Source organism: Microcaecilia unicolor, chromosome 13, assembly GCF_901765095.1.
Source record: "Microcaecilia unicolor chromosome 13, aMicUni1.1, whole genome shotgun sequence".
Taxonomy (NCBI): Eukaryota; Metazoa; Chordata; class Amphibia; order Gymnophiona; family Siphonopidae; genus Microcaecilia; species Microcaecilia unicolor.
The window spans coordinates 28,405,586-28,427,330 of NC_044043.1; the positions used below are offsets into that span (position 1 = coordinate 28,405,586).

General features: G+C 43.8%; 1 protein-coding gene and 1 long non-coding RNA gene across 2 annotated transcripts in view; one reads left to right on the forward strand and one right to left on the reverse strand.

Moving 5' to 3' along the window:
- Positions 1-21,745, reverse strand: part of SMTNL2 (smoothelin like 2) — a 178,544-nt gene that overhangs the window by 83,609 nt on the left and 73,190 nt on the right. The window lies entirely within an intron of this gene.
- The window catches only part of LOC115456638, a 35,299-nt gene continuing 18,586 nt past the window's right edge, over positions 5,033-21,745 (forward strand). Inside the window, exon 1 of the long non-coding RNA XR_003939900.1 lies at positions 5,033-5,110. This is a non-coding gene — a long non-coding RNA (uncharacterized LOC115456638). The remainder of the gene's footprint in view (positions 5,111-21,745) is intronic.

Consider the following 21,745-nt stretch of genomic DNA (forward strand, 5'->3'; position numbering starts at 1 on the left):
AAGGAGGCTTGGGCTTTTCAGCTTGGAGAAGAGAAGGCTGAGGGGAGACATGATAGAGGTATATAAAATGAGTGGAGTGGAACAGGTAGATGTGAAGCATCTGTTCACGCTTTCCAACAATACTAGGACTAGGGGGCATGCGATGAAACTACAGTGTAGTAAATTTAAAACAAATCGGAGAAAATATTTCTTCATCCAACGTGTAATTAAACTCTGGAATTCATTGCCGGAGAACGTGGTGAAGGTGGTTAGCTTGGCAGAGTTTAAAAAGGGGTTAGACGGTTTCCTAAAGGACAAGTCCATAAACCACTACTAAATGGACTTGGGAAAAATCCACAATTCCAGGAATAACATGTATAGAATGTTTGTACGTTTGGGAAGCTCGCCAGGTGCCCTTGGCCTGGATTGGCCGCTGTCGTGGACAGGATGCTGGGCTCGATGGACCCTTCGTCTTTTCCCAGTGTGGCATTACTTATGTACTGAGAAATATGGTAACATTTTAAAAGATTTTATAAACTGTATTGTTTTAGCGTGCATTTAGGGGTCCTTTTACAACAGCGTGTTAGCGTTTTTAGCACTCACTAAAAATAAGCACACGCTAAATGTTAGCGACGCCCATATATTTCTATGGGCGTCTCTAGCGTTTAGCGTACGCTAATCATTAGCCTGCACTAAAAACACCAACATCCCTTTGTAAAAGACCCCCTCAATGAGTAAATGCCAGAGCTTGCATGTGATGATGTTTCTGATGAAACAGAGATATCCTAAAAATATTCATTTTTAGTAGATGATTATTGTCTAGTTAAGTATGAAGTCAGTCTTTTGCTACGTATGTTGTTACTCTCTTTCAGTGCATGTTTGACTGTAATCCTCCCGAGAGAGTAGATTGTGCAGATGCACAATGTTTTAATAAAATAAAATCCCACAATAAACGTCTAGACACTACTTGGAGCTTATAGTACATTCTAGGACGTCCATACGTGACTGCAAGTATACGTAGATCCCTCCAAAACATCCTTGCTAGGATCTTCATAGTCCTTTAATATGTCATGGTAATTTGGTGTGTTTAGGAAACCAAAAAGGTAAAGAAGTTCAAAAGAGACAAAGAGGGCGTGGAAAACATGATAAAAGGATCTGCGGAAGCTAGAAGAATGGTCTAAGGTTTGGCAATTAAAATTCAATGCGAAGAAATGCAAAGTGATGCACTTAGGGAGTAGAAATCCACGGGAGACGTATGTGTTAGGTGGGGAGAGTCTGATAGTTACGGATGGGGAGAGAGATCTTCGGGATCTGAAGGCGACGAAACAGTGTGACAAGGCGGTGGCCATAGCCAGAAGGTTGCTAGGCTGTATAGAGAGAGGTGTGACCAGCAGAAGAAAAGAGGTGTTGATGCCCCTGTATAAGTCGTTGGTGAGGCCCCACCTGGAGTATTGTGTTCAGTTCCGGAGGCCGTACCTTGCTAAGGATGTAAAAAAATGGAAGCGGTGCAAAGAAAAGCTACGAGAATGGTATGGGATTTGCGTTACAAGACGTATGAGGAGAGACTTGCAGACCTGAACATGTATACCCTGGAGGAAAGGAAAAACAGGGGTGATATGATACAGACGTTCAAATATTTGAAAGGTATTAATCCGCAAACGAACCTTTTCCAGAGATGGGAGGGCGGTAGAACGAGAGGACATGATATGAGAGTGAAGGTGGGCAGACTCAAGAAAAATGTCAGGAAGTATTTTTTCACGGAGAGTGTGGTAGAGACTTGGAATGCCCTCCCGCGGGAGGTGGTGGAGATGAAAACGGTAGCGGAATTCAAGCATGCGTGGGATAAACTTAAAGGAATCCTGTGCAGAAGGAATGGATCCTCAGAAGCTTAGCCAAGATTGGGAGGCGGGGCTGGTGTTTGGGTGGTGGGGCTAGTTCTGGGCAAGACATCTACGGTCTGTGTCCTCAAAATGGCAGATACAAATCAAGGTAAGGTATACACAAGAAGTAGCACATATGAGTTTATCTTGTTGGGCAGACTAGATGGACCGTGCAGGTCTTTTTCTGCCGTCATCTACTATGTTACTATGTTACTATGTAAGATTATGAGAAGAAACAGTATATTCTTGGTTGGAGGGAGAACAGCAACTGAAACCACCATTTGATCCTGAGACCAATCAAATACTAAGAGTTCTTCAAGTTCAGGTGATTCACCTGATTTGGTGTGTGATGTCATGTCTACTGTATCAAGCTTTATTAATCCTTTAGATTTTTATTTTAGTTACATTTGTACCCTGCGCTTTTCCACTCATGGCAGGCTCAATGTGGCTTACATATACAATTCTGTTGAGAGCTAATACAGATTACCATCATATGTGGTTTACTGTATTTAGGTGTCCATGTGACAAGCTCTACGTGGGTCAAACCACGAGGCCTCTGAAGACACGTTTAGTGGAACACAAAAGTACAATTAATACTCATAGAGACTGCTCCTCTAGCCACTCATTGTGTACAATTTAAACATGATTTCAGTTCATTAAAATGCTTTGCCTTGGAATGAGTTCTACCAAAGAAAAGAGGCGGTGATAGACGGCACTTGCTATTACAAGCAGAACAAAAATGGATCTTCCATTTGAAGACACTAGAACCACACGGTCTAAACAATAAAATAGAATGGCATCATTTTTTAAAACTTTTCCTAATATTTTTATGTCTCTTTGAGAGTTGATCACAGTGGAGGAGTGGCCTAATGGTTAGGGTGGTGGACTTTGGTCCTGGGGAACTGAGTTCAATTCCCACTTCAGGCACAGGCAGCTCCTTGTGACTCTGGGCAAGTCACTTAACCCTCCATTGCCCCATGTAAGCCGCATTGAGCCTGCCATGAGTGGGAAAGCGCAGGGTACAAATGTAACAAAAATAAAACAGATACTATTGGAGATTCTTGCTATCCCACTAGCAACATTCCATGTAGAAGGCTGTGCAGGCTTCTGTTTCTGTGAGTCTGACGTCCTGCATGACGTCAGACTCTCAGAAGCAGAAGCCTGTGCGGCCACATTGGTGATCTGTAAGAGCCAACTTCTAACTTCTACATGGAATGTTGCTAGTAGAATAGCAACATTCCATGTAGAATCTCAAATAGTAGCAACAGTGGAGGAGTGGCCTAGTGGTTAGGGTGGTGGACTTTGGTCCTGAGGAACTGAGTTCGATTCCCGGCACAGGCAGCTCCTTGTGACTCTGGGCAAGTCACTTAACCCTCCATTGCCCCATGTAAGCCTCATTGAGCCTGCCATGAGTGGGAAAGCGCGGGGTACAAATGTAACAAAAATAAAATAAATGACAAGATTGTTGTTTTACATTTTTGAATTTCCCTCCAATCAAGAGATAGACAGAGAGACCATCTTACGCCTTGCTTATGATTGGTTCCTCTGTTGACATTACGTAGTGTATAAAAGTTTAAATGCCAACTGGGCTGTCTGTGTGATCATGAGAGCAGGAGAATTGGCAACGTCCTCAGAATCAGTAAAGTAAGAGGAATAACAATGTTTCGTTAATAGATATTTTTATCTTCCGAATTAATTTTGTGTTATTTTTTCTAGATTGGCCCATGGATGCTGCGTACCGCACATCCCTCACCCAGTAAGTGAAATGCTGACCACTGTCAGACAAAGGAGTGGTGTTCTAAGGGCTTTAAAAGCTAAGTACTGATAAAAAAATATTTTGAATAAGATTTTTCAATGAGTTTTTCAGTAAATTAAAAGAAGATGGCACAGAAGTTTTTTTTATGCCAATGATTGAATTTAAACCCATTTAAGACCTATAGGAGTTTCAATGAGGTCTGGGTTCACCGAGGCTTTTTCCTCCTTGTGTTTTTCCTCTTTAATTATTAATTTATGATATAGTGTGAGGTTAGTTTGAACCATATGGAATCCAAGCACATACGTTATTGAGAAAGAATTTACACACACACACAACCCTTCACTACCCCAATTGCAAAGGTGTAAAATACAAATCTTCACATGCCACCAGCCTCTCCTTTATAGGCACACAACTTTGGAACTCACTACCCAAAGACCTGAAACTCACAGAAAACTACCTACAATTCAGAAAAAAACTGAAAACATCTTTTCAAGAAGTCTTTTCCCCCCTGGATCTGCCTAATCCTTCACCACCATACATCACAAAAAGTTCAGAAATGGAAAACAATAATATTAACCTCTCTCACAATATGCTAATATATCAGCCTAAGCGTTTATTGTACTTCTGTATTATGTACTAGACGTCTACAAATCTAAATTTTGTAACCGCCTTTTTAGCAATATGTAAGCCACATTGAACCTTCCATACGGTGGGAAAATGTGGGATACAAATGCAATAAATAAATAAATAAACGCACAGTGGTCACATATACACCCTTTCTTCCCTTCAGAATGCAGGCTAAGATCAAGTTTCCAATGAATATCATGCTAGAATTCTCATAGGCAGCAGACTTCAAACTTCATTATTTAATGTCAGAATAGATCAGGGTAAATCCTGCCTATTATCTGCTATACTGGCTGTGTATTTAAACTGAGATGTGACATGGCAGAATTATTTAACAGATTCACTTATCAACCTCCCTGCTGCTCTTTGCATAGGCCAAGGCTTTGTGTCAAGTCAGAAACAGATGAAATCAAATGTCAATAATACAAACCGTTCACTGACCCAGAATAATTTCTTTTAATTAAATTTTTCTGCAGGCTTCTTTAAAGATCGCTGCCTCTACTTCATTTTTCTTTCCACAAAGCACAGCCGTACGACACTTAAGTTTAAAATGGTTGAATAACTCTAGTCTGGTTACATCCAGCTATTTTTTAGCTAAGTAACCCAGAGGTGAACACTCAAGGTCAGGGAGCTTGTGGCTGCTGGCTTACAAAGCAGGTATAATTTCAGTTCGTTGCCTGCATTCCTATTTAGTTTTCAATGTTTAACTTTAGTTCATCATTCAGAGATGGTTTAGTTTAGTAGATGTTAGTAGGAGCAATTTGAAGCTAGGACCCTCTAAGGGGTCCTTTTACTAAGTTGAGTTAGTCGCTAATGCACACCTAATGCAGCTTAAAATGGGGTACTATGGGACGTGCTCAGATATCCTGTGGTAAGTGCCAAATGTGTGCATGCTAACAACTAGTTTTACTTTTGGGAAGGGAAGGGAAGTGAAGGGAAATGGGACTTGATATACTGTCTTTCTGAGGTTTTTACAACTACATTGAAAGCAGTTTACATGATTCAGGTACTTATTTTGTACCAGGGGCAATGGAGGGTTAAGTGACTTGCCCACAGTCACAAGGAGCTGCAGTGGGAACTGAACCCAGTTCCCCAGGATCAAAGTCCACTGCACTAACCTCTAGGCTACTCCTCCACTAAAATACCACAGAAAGGCAGTATATCAAGTCCCATTTCCCTTTCCCTATTGAAGATTCTACATGGAATGTTGCTACTATTGGAGATTCTGTTGCTACTATTTGAGATTCTACATGGAATGTTGCTATTCCACTAGCAACATTCCATGTAGAAACCTGCCCTTGCAGATCAGCAATGTGGCCACGCATGCTTCTGTTTCTGTGAGTCTGACATCCTGCACATACGTGCAGGACGTCAGACTCACAGAAACAGAAGCCTGCGCAACTGCGTTGCTGATCTGCAAGGGCAGGCTTCTACATGGAATGTTGCTAGTGGAGGAGTAGCCTAGTGGTTAGTGCAGTGGACTTTGATCCTGGGGAACTGGGTTCAATTCCCACTGTAGCTCCTTGTGACTGTGGGCAAGTCACTTAACCCTCCATTGCCCCTGGTACAAAATAAGTACCTGAATATATGTAATATATGCTTTGAATGTAGGGTGCGTCTGGGGGGGCGGAGAGTAGGCGTTCATGCACTAATCAGTTAATACAGCTACATTAACGCAACTCCTACATATGACCATCTTGACAGCACTGGCAGAACAGACTCGGCTTCTGCTGTCCTAAGTCACTGTCTTCTAATGAGGCCCGGGTAGTAGCAGCAATTCCTATACATTGCCTGCCGCTAACCTGGAAGCCTCTTCTCTGCCTGGTGAGATGTGACAGAGGGGAGGCTTCCGGGTTAGCAGCAGGCAGCATATAGGAATCGTTGCCGCTGCCAGGGACCCTCTGAAGCAAGGAGAGTTGTAGGGTGAGTGAGGAGAGGGAAGGAACAAAGAGATGCTGCACGGGGAGGCGAGAGAGGGAAGCCAAGATGCAGCACGGGGGGGGGGGGGGGGGCGAAAGGAAGGAGAGATGCTGCATGGGGGGGGGGGCAAGAGAGGGAGGGAGAGATACTGCACAGAAAGGGGGTGCTAGAGAAGGAGAAAATTAAGCATAATGATGGAGGGGAGGGAGAGATGTTGCACCGGGGCACAAGGGAGGGAGGGAGAGATGAGGCAGAATTGTTGGATATGGGGTAGAGGGGAGGAAGGGAGAGATTCAGCAAAAGGGGTGAAAAGGGGCAAGAATGGGATGGAGAGATACTGCATGGAGAGGGAGAGAGAGGGAGAAATATTGGGCATAATGGTGGAGGGAAGGAAGGGAGAGATGTTGGATCTGGGGAGGAAGGGAGATGTGTTGGACCCAGGGCACATGGAAGGGAAAGAGAGAGATATTTGACAATGGGAGAAAGAGAGGGATGTTGGTCAAGAGAGGGAGGGAGCGATACAGAAGAGGGGAGAGAGGGAGATGTTGGATCCAGGAGCAGAAGGGAGTGATGGAAAGATGTCAGACAATTGGAGTGATGGAAGAGAGGGAGAAATGCTGGACCATGGGGGATAAGGCAGAAGGGTGAAGGGAGGAAGACGCTGGGAATGGTGGAACCATGTGGGAGAAGCCAGGAAAGGGAGGAAGAGGGTGGTAAGGAAATGAAAGGATAGTGTTTACAGAGAGTAGAAATATGGTAATGGGCCTAGAAATATGAAGTGGTTCTCCGTCAGTGTTCAAGAGATTCGCTTGAGGTTTGAGCTTGTTTTTCCTCAAGGTCTTTTTAAAAACCAAATTGTTGGTTTCACTTTTTTGGAGATATCTTTAAAATACTCCTGAAGCCGGCCTTTCTGGGCCGAAACGCGGTGCTGTGTTGAGTCTTTTTATGCAACAGCTGAGTGTTTTTATGTCACAATTCTAAATGGACTATTTAATGTTTTATATGTAGTCCCTTTGTTTGATGTGAGCCTTTTTCCATTTCACACTTTTGATTTCCTTGTTGCTCCTTTTGTGGGATTTGTGTGTTCGGCCATTATATGGGTTCTATAAAGTAATGCATAAGTGCTATGACTTGTAATGGCAAAGTGGTGTAGACATGGGTATGACGCCAAGAAGTAAGTACAACTTACAGGATACTGTCACGCATTACACAGCGAACTTAGGGGCACCCACTTCCACAAGCCATTGACGTAAGTGATGGCACATAACTTTTGGCGAGTTTAATCTAGTAAACTATATTGTTTTAAGCACGCCTAATCGCTGTTATAAAATTGGAGCTTATCACGCCCCTTTATGGCACCTCATTTCAGGCCCCAAGTTCTAGAATGACTTCCATAGTTCTAAATGTTCTTTCATATCACCTGAAATGTCTCTAAAGTGCACATTGCAAAGCAGACTGCTACAGTTTTGGTACATATGGATAAATAAGCACATGACAAAAGTTCGGGGGGAGGGAGAGAACTTGTATGCCTGGATTTCCTCATAGTTTCCCCTGAGATAACATTTGACATCAACCCAGGTGAATAGCACATAATTGCAAAATGACAGCTAAAACAAGCAATGCTAAGAAATACTAATCCTATATAATAAAACGCACCTCCAACATTCTGAAGCTGACTGCATGACTGAGGCATTCCTGCTCTCTGTATCCATCTCCTCAATTGACATCACGTACTTCCGGGTTCGTCACAAGCAGAAGTGACCAACCACACGAGGTTTCTCGGCTTCAGAATGTTGGAGGTGCATTCTATTAAATAGGATTGGTCAGTTCCTTAAAGCACAGCCAGAGCTCAGCGTCCTGCACAGTAACGCTCAGACACCAGAGAGAGAGGGGGGGGGGGGGCTGACACCAGAGAGAGGGAGGGAGGGGGGCCTGACACCAGAGGGGGGGGGGAGGTATCTGTCACACACACACTCTCTCTCTCTCACGGTCAATGTCTTTCTCTCTCTCACTCTCACATACTGTCTCTCACACACGCTACATCTCACACTGTATGACATTCACTCTCTATGTGTCACACAGTCACTCACACACTCTCTTTATCTCATACACTCAGTCTCACAGAGAGTATGAGTCTCACACACACACTCTCTCTCGCACACACTGTATGTGTGTGAAACACACTCACTCTCTCACACTGTGTCTCACATACGCACTTGCACACACTCTCATTCTCACACACACACACTCTCTCTCACAGACACACACACTCCCACATTCACTCTCTCTCTCACACACAGTCACTCTCACATACACTCTCTCAAACATACACACTCCGAGGAAAACCTTGCTAGCGCCCGTTTCATTTGTGTCAGAAACGGGTCTTTTTTACTAGTTTTAAAAGGAACAAAGAACATGCGACTTCCCTCTTCTCATGTGTGTATCAACCTGCTGGAACCAGCTCCTCAGCCTTTCAAGATTTTGTCAGCTTTGACGTTCACTCAGTTCACTACCATTCAAAATGTAATTTAAAATCAAATATATTACACGCTCCAGGAGCTCCTGGATGCCTCGTTGGGTACATAGGGAGGGGGAAAAGAGGCAGAGGAGGGGGATAGTCAGTCACACTTTAAGAGGTGTTGCTTTCGGCACCTAACCTTTATACCTTTCAGGAAATCTAGACTGCCCCTATTTGACTGACTGTACATTTGTCCTTTAGATTGTAAGCTCCTTTGAGCAGGGACTGTCCTTCTATGTTAAATTGTACAGCGCTGCGTAACCCTAGTAGCGCTTTAGAAATGTCAAGTAGTAGTAGTAGTACCCTGTTTCCCCGAATGTAAGACATCCCCCGAAAATAAGACCTAGTAGAGGTTTTCCTGAATTGGTAGATATAAGGCCTCCCCCGAAAGTAAGACCTAGCAAATTTTTGTTTGAAAGCAGGGCCGCCGAGAGCCGGACAAGGCCGCCCCCCCCCACCCGAGGTCGCCGGGCCCCCCCCTCCACCCACCCTCCGTCACTCCCAGAACTAACCTTAAACGCCTCCTTTCACCTTCGCAGCAAGCAGCAGCAGGGAAGACCTGTCCTTCCTTCCGTGCCCCGCCCTCGCGGACGTTATGTCAGGTGAGAGCGGGACACGGAAGGAAGGAGTGGCCTGCCCTGCCGCTGCTTGCTGCGAAGGTGAAAGGAGGCGTTTAAGGTTAGTTCCGGGAGCGACGGAGGGTGGGAGGGCGGGCCAACCCCGATCCAACCCCGATGTTTCCCCGAAAAATAAGACAGCCCCTGAAAATAAGACCTAGCGCATTTTTGGGGGCAAAAATTAATATAAGACAGCGTCTTATTTTCAGGGAAACACGGTAGGTGTAGCCATGAATGCTGAGAAGAATTATAGATTTATTCTCAGTACATTATTAAAATCCTTGTACTAGGAACATGATCATTTGTCCTGACAATACATTCTGCATGAATTACTGCTTTCATATTAAGCAAACCTAGTACTATGCTACGAGGAAAAGAGAAACAGGGGTGACATGATACAGACATTCAAATATTTGAAAGGTATTAATCTGCAAATGAACCTTTTCCAGAGACGGGAAGGCGGTAGAACTAGAAGACATGAATTGAGGTTGAAGGGGGGCAGACTCAGGACTAATATCAGGAAGTATTTTTTCACTGAGAGAGTGGTGGATATGTGGAATGCCCTCCCGCGAGAGGTGGTGGAGATGAAAACAGTAATGGAATTCAAACATGCATGGGATAAACACAAAGGAATCCTGTTTAGAAGGAATGGTTCAGTGGAATCTTAGCAGAGATTAGGTGGCGACGCCGGTAATTGGGAAACAAAATGGGAGCTGGGCAAACTTCTACGGTCTATGCCCTGATCAAGACTGAAGAGATAGGGATGGGCTAGAGTGTAAATTTTAAGGGGCTTCGACATTAGCTTCAGAACTTAGAGTACAAGAACAGTGCTGGGCAGACTTCTACGGTCTGTGCCCTGAGAAAGGCAAGGACAAATCAAACTCGGGTATACATATAAAGTATCACATACCATGTAAATGAGTTTATCTTGTTGGGCAGGCTGGATGGACTGGACAGGTCTTTATCTACTACTACTACCACCGTCATTTACTATGTTACTATATTACTCTTTGGGGTTCCACATGGAATGTTGCTACTAATTGGGATTCCAGAATCTTGTAACTTTAGGATTCCAGAATCTTCAGAACTTTCAGTACAACCCTCCATTGCCCCAGGTACAAATAAGTACCTGTATACAATATGTAAGCAACATTGAGCCTGCCATGAGTGGGAGAGTGCTGGGCAGACTTCTACGGTCTGTGCCCTGAGAATGGCAAGGACAAATCAAACTTGGGTATACATACCATGTAAAATGAGTTTATCTTGTTGGGCAGACTGGATGGAACGGACAGGTCTTTATCTGCCATCATTTACTATGTTACTACTTCCAATTTTTATCCTCTTTCCCTTTAAACATGCAGAAATAAGATTTTTGAGAAGGTTCGGAGACATTTTTTAACCAAATGAGAATGCTGGCTTGTGTGCATTTTGGAGCACGTACATTAATTGAAATCGATGCTTAGAACAGAAACAGAATTGGAAACTGGAAACTAAAATTTGCCATTTATCTAAAGAACAGGCAGGTATAGCGTGTACAGAGGTTCTGTAAGTTTCACACACACACACACAAAACCAGCACAACCACAGCACAGTTAACAACAGTACCAGCTTAATACACGCAGACACGTGTGCACTCACTTGGTTTAGGAATCAGGGTCATTCCTGTCATGGTGTGCGCAAAACTAGCCCATTTGGAGAAACTGTCCCCAAGAAAAACGCTAGTCCAGAAAAAGCGCAGCACAGAGCATGGTAATGCGAGCTTGACACACGCACACCAATGCAAGCTCAGGACCAGCCTAAAAGGTATCTGATGCCCTGGGTGAAACTTCAGCCACGCACCCTACCCTCACCAAGCAGCTCAAGGCCCTTCTCTCCATCCCCTACTCCACCTCACCCTGCCCCACATGGTGTCCAGCATCTCTCTCTTCCACCCCCCCCCCCAGGGTCTCCAGCATCTCTCTCATTTCCTCCTTCCCTGCCCCACAAGATGTTCAGGCCTTACCTTCCTTTCTTTGGAGCTGCAGCACAGCAGTCAGCAGCTATTGAAGGTACAGTGGGGGAAATAAGTATTTGATCCCTTGCTGATTTTGTAAGTTTGCCCACTGACAAAGACATGAGCAGCCCATAATTGAAGGGTAGGTTATTGGTAACAGTGAGAGATAGCACATCACAAATTAAATCCGGAAAATCACATTGTGGAAAGTATATGAATTTATTTGCATTCTGCAGAGGGAAATAAGTATTGATCCCCCACCAACCAGTAAGAGATCTGGCCCCTACAGACCAGGTAGATGCTCCAAATCAACTCGTTACCTGCATGACAGACAGCTGTCGGCAATGGTCACCTGTATGAAAGACACCTGTCCACAGACTCAGTGAATCAGTCAGACTCTAACCTCTACAAAATGGCCAAGAGCAAGGAGCTGTCTAAGGATGTCAGGGACAAGATCATACACCTGCACAAGGCTGGAATGGGCTACAAAACCATCAGTAAGACGCTGGGCGAGAAGGAGACAACTGTTGGTGCCATAGTAAGAAAATGGAAGAAGTACAAAATGACTGTCAATCGACAAAGATCTGGGGCTCCACGCAAAATCTCACCTCGTGGGGTATCCTTGATCATGAGGAAGGTTAGAAATCAGCCTACAACTACAAGGGGGGAACTTGTCAATGATCTCAAGGCAGCTGGGACCACTGTCACCACGAAAACCATTGGTAACACATTACGACATAACGGATTGCAATCCTGCAGTGCCCGCAAGGTCCCCCTGCTCCGGAAGGCACATGTGACGGCCCGTCTGAAGTTTGCCAGTGAACACCTGGATGATGCCGAGAGTGATTGGGAGAAGGTGCTGTGGTCAGATGAGACAAAAATTGAGCTCTTTGGCATGAACTCAACTCGCCGTGTTTGGAGGAAGAGAAATGCTGCCTATGACCCAAAGAACACCGTCCCCACTGTCAAGCATGGAGGTGGAAATGTTATGTTTTGGGGGTGTTTCTCTGCTAAGGGCACAGGACTACTTCACCGCATCAATGGGAGAATGGATGGGGCCATGTACCGTACAATTCTGAGTGACAACCTCCTTCCCTCCGCCAGGGCCTTAAAAATGGGTCGTGGCTGGGTCTTCCAGCACGACAATGACCCAAAACATACAGCCAAGGCAACAAAGGAGTGGCTCAGGAAGAAGCACATTAGGGTCATGGAGTGGCCTAGCCAGTCACCAGACCTTAATCCCATTGAAAACTTATGGAGGGAGCTGAAGCTGCGAGTTGCCAAGCGACAGCCCAGAACTCTTAATGATTTAGAGATGATCTGCAAAGAGGAGTGGACCAAAATTCCTCCTGACATGTGTGCAAACCTCATCATCAACTACAGAAGACGTCTGACCGCTGTGCTTGCCAACAAGGGTTTTGCCACCAAGTATTAGGTCTTGTTTGCCAGAGGGATCAAATACTTATTTCCCTCTGCAGAATGCAAATAAATTCATATACTTTCCACAATGTGATTTTCCGGATTTAATTTGTGATGTGCTATCTCTCACTGTTACCAAAAACCTACCCTTCAATTATGGGCTGCTCATGTCTTTGTCAGTGGGCAAACTTACAAACTCAGCAAGGGATCAAATACTTATTTCCCCCACTGTATATCATGTCCAATGCGGGCCCTGGTTGGCTCCTCCCCCTTCAAATTCCTGTTTTGAAGGGAGTGGAAGTCAGCAGGTCCTGCACTGACCACCATGCATTTTCTATAGTAGCCAACTGCTGAATTACCAACCCAGAAGAAGGGAGGTAAGGACTGAACGCCTCGTGAGCAGGGGGGAGGTAGACGGAGGGAAGAAACAAAAGAGAACTTGGAGATCATGTGCCAGTGCAATGCTGCCCCTCCAAATTGTGCTGCCTTAGGTGGTTGCCCAGTCTACCTAGTAGATGGATGGTACTGCTGACACACATAGACACATGAACACACAAACACACAACCCAATCCCAGAACAGCCATAGACACACACACAAACCCTACAAGTAGCTTGTAATACATTCTAAAGTTGTATATGGTTCACCATGTTTTATCTTGTGCCCCAGGCTGGATTAATGCAATATTTTTTACGTTTAGTCTGTGAGATTCAATTGGTGCAGAACTTCCATAGCTAGCAGTATTATTAAATCCCCCCCCCCCCCCCAGGAGATATTAGAGACTTATATGAGCAAAACAAAGAGTCAAAAATAAAGAAAAACTAAATAACCCTCTACAGTAAGATAATTCAACAAAAACAGCAGGAGACTGAAGCAGTCAAATGTGGACAACGCTAGAAAAATAAATGAAGATAATCAATACAAAATAAACAGAGCAATAAAATAGCAGTTTGATGTATAACCATAAATAAACTCATAGCAGTAAAGCTTAAACCCCGACATGGCCATATTTAGTCATGGCAACTGCATGGGGTTGGGGAAGGGGGTGCATACAAATCTTTTGTGAGAACACACTATACAAACACAGTGAAACACATGCTGTTTTACTGCGGCTTTGCTGACAGTATTTGAGTTGTGTCTTCCCAGGGCTCTTCTTGATACTCAGTTGGCTTATTCAGAGAAGTCTCCTACGGAACATATCCAAATAAAGTTATTAGGATAACTTTATCTGGAGAACTTTTTCTCAGCCAGAATTACCATGGCCAGCACTGACAGGATTAAAAAAAACCTGTCCCCTGGAATGACTCCTTTTTGCATCTTTATGGGTAATAATTTTGCTGGGCACAATTTACCCGCTCATCCGGGGAGTAATTTAATCCGCAAAGATCTGTCTAGCTAACTCTCCAAGTTAAGCAGAGAAATCATTTTCTCTTTGGACCTCCTTGTGTGCTCGGTGGATTGTGCTCCGTCAACAAAAATGTAGCATCTTTCTGACCTTCTGAAACTCACGGATCACATATGGAGCTGGCAAATACGCACAGCTGCCTGCTCCTGGAGCCCGCTCTGATTAATGCCTGCACTCAGTGAATTCATTCTAGTGTACACAAGTGAAATGCAGCCCAGCAAATTACTTACAAGCACGAGCTTTGCTGGTGATTTATGGATCTGCTGATTAGTCTGTGTTTACCCCCAACAGCAGCATCCAAATGCTGACTCCCAGAAAGAATTTCTCCTAGTCATCAAGCCTGGTTAGACACATCTCTAAGAACACAGGGAGGGTAATTTTATAAAATATTGTCTAGATAGGATGTCCAAGTAGGCACCTAGTTTGGGGCTATTTTATTTATTTGTTTAAAATATTTGTCACCCCCTGTAACCCATTCTTCTAGGCAGGGTACAAAAATATACACAATAAAACAAGTAATCTTGTAAAATAATCTCATAAAACCTGTAACAGTCACCAGTAAATGTGTCCACACAAACTTACACCTGCTTGGGAACTGGTGTAAATATACACATGCGAAATGCCTGCTTATTGGCATATTTTCTATAACATACATATACTTCACGACTCTGTCAGCGCCCCAGCCAAACTCTTCCTGCAACCACGCCTACCCTCGGGTCATGTAAAAACAGACATAAACATCCTCCAGTCCTACTTTCATATGCATGAAAACCCTGGGGTAATTTTATAAAAGCCCCTTTCATGGGTAAAACAGGGTTTACCCACAAAAAAAAATGATTATAAAATTACCCCCATGAGGTATCATGCTAGGTTAGACCAACGGTCTACTGAGCCTAGCATCCTATCTCCAACAGTGGCCAATACTTGTCCCTTATTGTTTATCGTTTATTAAAATTTGATATGCTGTTCCTCATTGAAAAACAAATCGAAATGGTGTCCAAAAGAAAATACAAATTAAAATATAAGAAAGGAACACCAATATACTGGTAGGAAAGTAATCAACTATGGACCACTACTTAACACTAGAGAGCCATGTGACATCCATGACAAAGAAAATGTTCCACTCAATGTGGAAGCTCAAATGTGTGAAGCAATTCTTCCCCGAGGGAAACATTTCGCAACCTGGTACAATCAATGGTACTAAGCAATGCAGACTACTGCAATGGGCTCTATGCGGGATGTAAAGAACAAATCTTAAAGAAACTTCAGTCTGCTCAAAACACGGCAGCTAGGCTTATCTTCGGAAAAACACGATTTGAAAGCGCAAAACCCCTCCGTGAAAAACTACACTGGCTCCCAATCAAAGAACGCATTGCTTTCAAAATCTGCACTCTGGTTCACAAAATTATCTACGGTGAAGCCCCGGGATACATGACAGACTTGATCGACCTACCAACTAGAAACACATCCGAATCAACACGAACGTACCTAAATCTGCACTACCCAAGCTGCAAAGGACTCAAATACAAATCAACCTACGCATCCAGTTTTTCCTACATTAGCACACAACTGTGGAATGCATTACCAAAAGTCGTGAAAACTACATACAATCACCTAAACTTCTGGAAAACACAAAGCTAACCTGTTTAAAAAGGCATACCCGGCCGATCCAACATAAATGCCTGATATCTGCGACACAACAAACCTAAAGTACGTAATGGACATAACACAACTCTTCCGTTATATGATGCTCTAATGTGGCTGTGCCACATGAACTTGATCTTACCACATCACCTTGTATTTGTTCACACCGGAGTCTGCAAACGCCTCTCTGGTACTATGTAAGCCACATTGAGCCTACAAATAGGTGGGAAAATGTGGGATACAAATGTAACAAATAAATAAATAAACAAACCAGTTAAGCATCAATCAGTCTATCATACCATAGGAGAGTAAGCACAAATCCAATATCCACCAGCTGCAATCCCTATCTCGCTAAAAATTCTTCATGGACCTGCCCTTCAAACCTTTCTCCTACACTTTAGTACTAGCCTTGACCACATTCTCTGGCCATGGTAACTTCTCAAAATAGAGTAAACATATGGGTAAAGAAGAAATGTCTCTGCAAATAATCAAATGAAGAAAGAAACTGTGAAAACTTAAAGAGGGACACTGATGCCATGGGAGTTCCAAAAAGGTGACTTTATTATAATCCACTCCGAAAGACAAATTTATAATTTCATCTCAAGGCTGGTAGGAAAAACTGAAATATGTAATAAATATCAGGCTCAACTATATACATTACCAAAAAGAAGAGGCTCTACAGGTCGGCAGTAGACAGCAAGAAGTAAAAAACAGAACAGACCAGGAGTCCAAAAATTTCTTTATTACAAGAGACCCCATGTGGCCACATTTCTTTGCATCAGGGGTTTGACAGAACACTAACCAGGGGTGAAAGCAGTGCATCCCCCTAGCCAGCAAACGTGTATCCAAAACAGCAATCAGCAGCTATCTGAAAAGCATGAAAGTAGTTGGAGGCAGGGTAGTTGTCTCCTCTCTCCCACAATGGAATCTTTTTGGATTTTTACGTTACAGACAGTTATACCCAAGGGTTTGAGTGGATGACATTGCTTTGAATCCCATGCTTTTTGAACCGTGGACTCGATAATCAACCTTTGTCCTAAAAGCAGGAATGCAGAACATCGCCACCATCTTGACAGCAAAAGTATAATGCAGTCAGCATTATGGGTCTGGGGAAGACATTAGTAAAATGACTTCCATAGGAAGAATAGCTTTAATATTTATGAGTTTTTCTTTCATGATATGTCTTTTTTTGCAGGGGGTTGTTCCTTGATACAGCTTCTTAGCAAAACATGACTCATGTCAGACAAAACGATCCCCTGGGCCAACAGCTTCATATAAGTGGTTGAACCTCTTTACATATTTAAAAAGTTACAAGCTTTACAAGTTTTAAATTTTTCTCTGAAGATTTATGCACCATAAGATTTTTTTTTAAAAGACCAGTGACGATTTGAGAGGACACAACTTGGCAGTTAAAGAGAAGTCAATCCACCAAGGTTCTCCACTGAGGTCCAAAAAAATTTATCTATAATGAAATGTATATAGTCAAGCCTGATATTTATTGCATATTTGAGTGTATTATAATCCAAACATTTGGATTATAATACATTTGACTGTATTTGAAATTTTGCTGGCCTGACACAGCCACGTTTCAGATAAACAATCTGCCTCAGGGGTCAAAACTAAAAAAAACAAAACATACACAAACAAACTGTTAGTTATAAAAAACATACTTTAAATTCATACATATATACACTTATGTTTGGATTATAATAAAGTCACCTTTTTGGAACTTATGTGGTGTCAGTGTCCCTTTCTGGGTTGACACTGCTCCTTTTTTTGTTTGTAACATTCTCTGGCAACAAATTCTACAGTTTCATTTTGCAACGTTTGAAGAAATACTTTCTTACACGTCTTATAATCAAGGTCTAATTGAAGGCTGTGTGAGTGGTGCAGCCACACAGGGCACAAGGGAGGTGGGGACACCAAAACTGTTCCCCTTACACTGGCTTCTCTTTTTGGCTTCTGTGCAGTGGATAATAAGGTGGGGGCACCGGGGGGGGGGGGGGGTCACACAGGGCGTGATTCCAGCTTAGTATGCCCCTGCTTATAATTTGCTATGATTTAGTTTCATGGAGTGTTCTGTAGTCTTAACCAGGGGCGTATCTGCGTGGGGCCACAGGGGCCTGGGCCCCCGCAGATTTCGCCCTGGCCCCCCTCCCCGCCGTCAACCCTCCCCCGCTGCTTACTTTTGCTGGCGCCGAGGTCCGACCCGCAATCTCCGTTTTTCGTCTTCCTCCGTGGCCATGCTTCCAGGAAGTAACGCTGCAGTGCTGATTCGTTGAATCCAGTTCGGCGTCTGACGTCAGACGTCGAACTGGATTCAACGAATCAGCACTGCAGCGTTACTTCCTGGAAGCATGGCCACAGAGGAAGACGAAAAACGGAGATTGCGGGTCGGACCTCGGCGCCAGCAAAAGTAAGCAGCGGGGGAGGGTTGACGGCGGGGAGGGGGTGGAGAGAGGCGGCGGCGGCGGCGGCGGGGGGGAGGCAAAAATGTGCCCCCCCTCTCTGGCTGTGGCCCCCCCTACCGCCGGATTCCAGATACGCCCCTGGTCTTAACACTATTTGGAGGAATAAATAACTATTCCCTATTAAGGGAATCTTTTACTAACAACATCTGCTAATGCCATTAATGTGTGGCATTTTGCCATTTTTTCAGCAACCGCTTTGAATTTCAATGAGAAATTTTATGTACATATTTAGTCATCATACTTACGTATTACTGTTAAACAACAATTAATTATTTTAAGACACGTTGATGTTACTAACATTTCAGTGTTACTACCTAGTGATTTTTGTGTGTTAAAAATGTGATACTTACCTGCTTATAATCGAACGAGAAAAACGCCCAAGTTCCGACCTAAATCGGGAGATGGGCGTTTATCTCACAAAAACGAATAACGCGGTATAATCAAAAGCCGAATTTGGACGCTTTCAACTGCACTCCGTCGCGGATGCGGACAAAGTTGACGGGGGCGTGTCGAAGGCGTGTCGAAGGCGGAACTGGGGCGTGGTTATCGGGCGAACAGAGATGGGCGCCCTTTCGCCGATAATGGAAGAAAAATATGCGATTTCAGCAAGAATTTAGGGCACTTTTCCTGGACCCTGTTTTTCCACGAATAAGGCCCCAAAAAGTGCTCTAAATGACCAGATGACCACTGGAGGGAATCGGGGATGACCTCCCCTGACTTCCCCAGTGGTCACAAACCCCCTCCCAGCACAAAATATGACGTTTCACAACTTTTTATTTTCACCCTCAAATGTCATACCCACCTCCCTGGCAGCAGTATGCAGGTTACTGGAGCACTTATTAGGGGGTGCAGTGGACTTCAGGCAGGTGGACCCAGGCCCATCCCCCCCCTACCTGTTACAATTGTGCTGCTTAATGCGTTAGTCGTCCAACCCCCCCAAACCCACTGTACCCACATGTAGGTGCCCCCCTTCACCCCTTAGGGCTATAGTAATGGTGTAGACTTGTGGGCAGTGGGTTTTGAGGGGGATTTGGGAGGCTCAACACACAAGGGAAGGGTGCTATGCACCTGGGAGCTCTTTTACCTTTTTTTTTTTTTTTGTAAAAGTGCCCCCTAGGGTGCCCGGTTGGTGTTCTGGCATGTGAGGGGGACTAGTGCACTACGAATCATGGCCCCTCCCACAAACAAATGCCTTGGATTTATTCGTTTTTGAGCTGGGCGCTTTCATTTTCCATTATCACTGAATAACAAAAACGTCCAGCTCACAAATTAGCGAATAACATATGGGCGTCTATTTTTTTCAAAAATACGGTTGGGTCCGCCCCTTCACGGACCCGTTCTCGGAGATAAACGCCCATGGAGATAGGCGTTTTCGTTCAATTATGCCCCTCTTAGAGATCAGTGCTATAGAAGTTTGCTGACTCACAGTGAAGGGTCTCCGATTAACACCATGGTATCTTTAATGCTGAAGGTAATCTTCTCGCATTGGAAGTCCTTACAGCACGTCACCTTCCAGGAATGGTGGAACTTAGTGCTTCAAATATACAAGTATGAATCACACCTTGCTAAGCAGTCTCTGCGGTTTGTGTGTTATAGGAAGAAATGGCTACCGCTTGTATCTCACGTCAATGTTGTACAGTGATACGCAGAAATATTGATGTGTGTCATGTCTCTTGCATGCCCTACACTCTGATTTGGCTCCTCCAGCTCCCCCCTATTCTTCCTCTCTCTTTTCTTGCTTTTATCTTAACCTAGACATGGATAGTTGTTTTCACCTATTAGCTTCAGGGTTACTTTTTGCTGTAAAGTGTTATCTGTTGTTTTGTTGTGAGCTCTTGTTTATCTTTGTACTGAAAACTAATAAAAATAAATTTAAACTAAAAAAAAAAATATATATATATATTTGAGCTAAAACACAATCATTCAAATGATGCAATTAACAAAGTGTCACAGTGAAATGCTCAAAGTGTCCACTCCTAGTTTTTTTTTAATTTTAGATTTTGCTTACACACCTTTTTCAGTAGCAGCTCAAAGTGAGTTTTACATTCAGGTACACTGGGTATTTCCCTGTCCCTAGAGGGCTTGCACCTGAGACAATGGAGGGTTAAGTGGCTTGCCCAAGATCACAAGAAGCAACAGTGGGATTTGAACTGACTACCTCAGGATGTCAAGACCAGTGCTTTAACCACTAGGCCACTCCTTCACAGGCCTTAAGTTGCTTTGGAAAGTTCTTAACAGCTTTGTCCATCAATCCCTGTGGCAGGCTGTCCCAGATTATCTGTAGCGAGTTTGGTGACTGTTTGCAGCTTTGGGTGGAGCTTGTGATAGGGCTCCAAAATTGTTCCCCAAACAAAAGTCTACGTCACTGTGTCATCATTAACAGTAAGCTGGTACCCCCTTTTTCTTTTCAGATAATGGTAGTTTTATTGTGCAAACATTTTAGCATGAAAATCACTGGGTAGTCACGCAAAAAAAGTCTGTAACTTTGCTGTGTTTAAAGATAATCTCATTCTACTCAGCATATAAATGTAGATAATAACAACAAATATAACTGTAAAATTTCACATTGAAATTCCAAACCATTGCTAAGAAAATAGCAAAATGACTCTAGGGGGTTACATTTTTTGCCTTACCCTGCACATAAAATCCACCATTTAACATGATCTTTTTAATCCAAAAATAACCACCCGTCTATAAGGTCTGACCTATGAAACAATGAAATAACAGCAAATATTTTTGGTTGCACTGATCTGATGAAGGCAATACACAGTAACGTTTGATGGTTAGTGACAAAAGTACTAGACTAGTCTTTAAAAAGGTTTCGCCTTCTGCAAGATGGCGTCCGTGAGAGGAGGTGTGTTGTGAAAGCTCTTGCTCCTCCACCGGCCTTCGCTTAGCTTTCTTTCATATTCCCTAATCTATGGGGAAAAGAAAGGAGAAGACAGGGGCTAAAGCCTCCTCTAGCCCAGGTAACATCCCAGCTATGCGACAGAAAACGATGGAGGCGTTTTGCGCTCTAACGCAAGGAGCACATTCACCGACCTTGGTTGGGTCTTCTGGATTTCCAGGAGACCTTAGCTTCGAGACGGCGTCTTTGAGCCCGCCTCAACAAACGCCGAGGCCCGCCGGAGGGATCATTCCTCTTGGAGAAGCGCTGCCTACATCGGTTACGCCTACAGGAGGCCCAGCGGGATCTTCCACGCCGGAAAATTTAATATCAGGACGAAGCCTGGATGAGGTTGTTTCCCCAGCTTCTCCTGGTTAAGACCCTAGCATTAATTTTGTTACTCATTTTCATTAACCGCCAATTGCCTTTGGTATTGTCCAGATCTTGCATTTAACCATGAAAAATACCAACATGCAGTGCCTAGCCCTTCTGTTGTGTGTGCTCACCATGCCTATGGTGCAAGGAACAAAACATCTAGAAAGTTTTCTACAACAGTTTATTACCACCCCTGAAATAACATTACCCACAACTGAGAACACGACCACAATCACCCTTGATGTGTGTGCTTACACA